This window comes from Cyprinus carpio, chromosome B7, assembly GCF_018340385.1.
Source record: "Cyprinus carpio isolate SPL01 chromosome B7, ASM1834038v1, whole genome shotgun sequence".
Taxonomy (NCBI): Eukaryota; Metazoa; Chordata; class Actinopteri; order Cypriniformes; family Cyprinidae; genus Cyprinus; species Cyprinus carpio.
Genome location: NC_056603.1, coordinates 44302521 through 44306896, shown reverse-complemented (window position 1 = coordinate 44306896; position 4376 = coordinate 44302521). Strand labels below are relative to the sequence as shown.

Genomic DNA, 4376 nt, shown 5'->3' with positions numbered 1-4376 from the left:
ACCTACTCTGATTGGTTCTTTCATAGGCATACATGATAGGAAAAGTGTGCATTGTTGGTGTAGGATGGAGTGTGTTTAAAAAGCTAAAAACACTGTGCAGTTTTACAAAGCCTTCATTAAAATGCACAGAAGGAAAAAACATTAGCCTGTAACTCACCATGTCCCTGAAATGATTGTTTTGCTTCCTTGTGTTTTGTTCCAACATAGATGCAACAAGAAGTGATGGGGAAAAAAGTCATTTGCCAAGATTAGATTAATCATTTCTGTACCCTGTGTGTGTCTGTGTGTGTGTGTGTGTGTTTAGTCAAGATTGCATGCACAGTTTCACTTCCCTGTAGATGGTAATCATCAGTTCCTCACCATGTAAAGCAAACACTAAAACACTGCATGATTTGTAAAGTACTGAGTTCCACTATATAAACAACTGAATCTAACACAATATTTAAAATAATAACATATAGGCTTGGAAACAATACAGTAAATATCACTATATACTGTATAACTCTGTAAAAACCTACATTTTATCTTGTATATTTTCAAATTAACATGTTATTAAATGCAATAATATCTGAAATAACTATATACTAATTTAAATAACTGAATAATTATTGGGCAGTAATGAACAACCGGGCAATAATTGAAAACCCCAGAAATATTCTGTTTTATGTTTGGGTTTATTAAAGACATACAATGTTTTGCATATTTTACTATGGGTGTTTTATAAATGTTATAAAATTAGATCTTCAGATATCCAGATAATGTTTGTATGTGATAAGTGTATCACCTTATGAAAATGATAACGATTTACACAATATCCCGAATCTGTTCCCAAACCCTGTTCAAATACACTTCATTGGAGATGTGTTGATACTGATGGTTACTGTGTGTTTAGCCAAATGATCCATCAAAAGTAGCTTTGTCTCGTTGTCTTTGTGAAAGAAATACACTCTACTCTACTCAGTAGACACTATTTATATAATGTAAAATAGTTTGACTAATTTGGCCTTGACTTTTTTATTTGTTATTATCTTGACTATTTATTTATTTTCATTTTTTTTTTACCTTTATTTCAATGTGCCGATGATCTGGTACACCACTATTGCAAGGTCTACCAATAATGAAAAATCTAATTTTAAAAAGTAAATCAAAATATAAATGAATTAAAAAGCATGATTGTCCATTTATTTAATTAACTTAATTGTTTGCTTTTCATTTAATGTAATCTCAAAACCCCCCCGGAGATGTATTTATGCATATATCAAGCAAAGATTTTGTATGTGTTTCTTAAATATTTGAATTTCAGGAAAATTCAATGCGAAACTTGACAAATGTACACAGAACATAATCACAAAGATAAACCACACTCATCCATCCCCTTCGACTGTATAAAGAAGAGCATTAACCACCTCTCTGCAGACTCTCTTCTGTATTTCAGAGATTCACCATGAGACGGCTTGTTTTTCTTCTGTGTTTCTTCACGTTGAGTAAAATCGCAGATACCCCCCCCTATAATTTTAGTGAATGCAAAAAGTCTTGAACAACGCGCCTCCTGATTTCACAGCACCAGCGGGCATCTCAGTCGTGCCCATCTGTCAGTGTGTTTGGGGATGACAATGATGAGCTTATCTTTATGCAACTTTGTACAGCACGACCTGGAAGATCCCCCGTCTCACTCTGCGTATGTGTTTGACAGCCCAAATATCAGGAGATGTGACACCTGGTACATTGAACCTCAGGTAAATATGTTTAACCTAACATATGGGAAGAGGGTGGAGTTTGTACTTTTTTTTTTTATTTATTTTTTTTTTTTTGGATCTTAAAATACTCCTATTTCAATGTTTAAGACAGGTGTCAGTAAGTTATTCAGATTCCTTAAAATAGTTCTGGGGTGGGAGTATTGGGACTTTTTATGACTAATGGCAAATGGAGGGAATGTTTGTGAAACCTGTTTGAAAAGTCATAACTAAGTCATTTAACTCTTGTGTTTCTCATTCTCTTTAGCTGGATGGAGATCCTGAGCCATGTATGCGGCCTAAAGGCTATGGTACAGAAATCAGTAAAAAATCTGGGTGTGAATAAAGACTATCATGAAAAAGGCTATGACAAAGGTCACCTCTGTCCTGTGCTCCAAACAAGCAATCATCTGTCAATGCTGGCCACATCACACACTGACCAACGGCCAGCTCTGCAGAAGTCAACTTTCCAATCGTTAACGCATGGCTGAGAACAGGAGAGAAGCTGTAATAGAATGACCTCAAAATCTTGTGATTAAAGTGGCTTATGTGGTGACAGGGTGTAGTTTCCTGACACAAAAGTCAAAATTAATAAGAGTCACTGTGTCAAAGTACTACCGGAGAGCCACCTGCTTCCTGAAGAGGCGAGTCGAGTTACATAGGGGAAGGGCTACGAGTGGACCGCACAAGCACGACAAACGTGCAGGAATTAACAACAGAAGAACTTAACAAAAAGCTGCCAAGAATTTGACAAAGTTAAAAGTCCCATTTCAATTTTTTTCCAGCCTAAAATTTCACTATACAATCACTTCATGTTTGCTCTTGCTGCTGCTATGCCTCTAGTTTGGAGCTCCGTCACCTTTTTCTCTATCGTCTATTTTTTATTTGAAATCTATTTTAAGACACCATTTTAGTTTCGATAACGTTTGGAATATTATCCTCCGATTGTAATTCTACAAACAAAACAGAGCGGCATTGTTATCACTGTTTTATTTTGATTTCCCGAGTCTGCTAGTATCTTATAGAACATTAGCATCCACCAGCGTGTGTCCGCGCTAAACCCCGCGTGCATCGCTAATACTCTATTCACACACATTACAATTGCCTTACTCACTGTTACTTGCTTTAATGGCGGATGTTTGTCTACCTTTTGAGTGCAGGTGACGACATGTTCGAGCTGCATTCAGTGCAGCTCGAGCTGGAGGCCATGGAGAAGCAGATTACGGGTACTGGAGCAGAGGCAAGCCCAGATGAGAGAGCGGAGAGCCGTGCTGGAAACCTCCCAGCGCTGACCGCTCACAAAGTCCAAAAACAGGGTAAGTATTGCAGTGCGCTAAGAAACAGCCCCCCACCGCCACCTCCGTGGAGGTGGTGGGCTGTTTAGAACAGCTTCTAACTATTATTACGTAGTTGTCTTTAGGTCCGTCCCAAAACCATTCCAAGCTGGCGGTTATTAAGCCTCTTTAAGAAACCACAACTAGATCCTAGTGAACTGGCAAAATTACAGACCCATTTGCAAATCTTTCCATTTTGTCTAAAATTTTTAGAAGAGTTGTGTATGCGCAATTGTGCTCCTACCTGCAAAAAAATGTTCACTATGAAGAATTTCAATCAGGTTTCAGGCCCATCAATAGAACAGATAACTGCACTTGTTAAAAATTACAAAATGATCTTGCTGCTTGCGTCGTCCATGGTTGCATCTCATTGCTAGTTTTACTTGATATTAGTGCTGCAAGTTCGGACACCATAGATCACGCCATACTCCTAGATAGATTTACAACCAATATACAGGACCAAAACTTTGCTTTAAATTATTTGTGTCTGGACCCTGGTAAATACGTGTGGATTGTGGCGTTTGGTTTTGTGGCGTTTGACTAATCGCGGGGATCTGGCACAGTTTCGCGTTTCTAAAAAGGGAGGCGTGACAAGCTGACTTCAATCACAGGTAATCAAGGCAATATATAAGTGGTAGGGGTCACCGCTGGGCAGCGCTCGCGGGCAGCCCTCGTGTTGAAAGATCTCCTCGTTGAAGACAGACGAGTGTGTAAAACCAGCGACTCTACCTGCGGGACTCCAACGAGCAGGACACGACAGGGCACTTGAGTATTGCTTTTCTCCCCCATTTTTTGTACAGTCTCCTCAAATATTATTTTTGGGACACTTGTATGTCACTATGTGCTGTTCGATCTTACTTATCACTACTCACACTCGCGGAGAGCACGCTAATGTACGTCAAAAGGAAAGGCCCTGCCTGACAAATCTAAGGCCTGTCCCTATGACCTCTACCTCCAACGCTCTCTATTCCGGTGGTCTCTGGAACTGCGTCCGCTGTTAAACAAAGCATACTTCATTTCTTCCATGGCTACTCATGCTGGTCTCAGCTCATGGCACTGACTGAGACCTGGATCAAACCTGTGGACATGCCCCTCCCGCAGCCTCTCCACTCATTTCACTTTTCCCACACCCTCGTACGACTGGGAGGGGTGGAGGGTACTGGCCTCCTTATATCGGAAATCTAAGATTGGAAATTGATCTTCAACCACCACCTACAGGTCCCGGTTATTTGACATCACATGCTGTACCCTTAAACCCACCTGTTAACTCCACTTTGTGGTCATTTATCGTCCCCCAGGTCCATTGGGA

At 39.9% G+C, this 4376-nt stretch overlaps 1 pseudogene; it reads left to right on the top strand.

The window, feature by feature from the left end:
- Positions 1-1444: 1444 nt before the first annotated feature.
- Positions 1445-2462, top strand: LOC122137836 (annotated as a pseudogene).
- The last annotated feature ends 1914 nt before the right edge of the window (positions 2463-4376 follow it).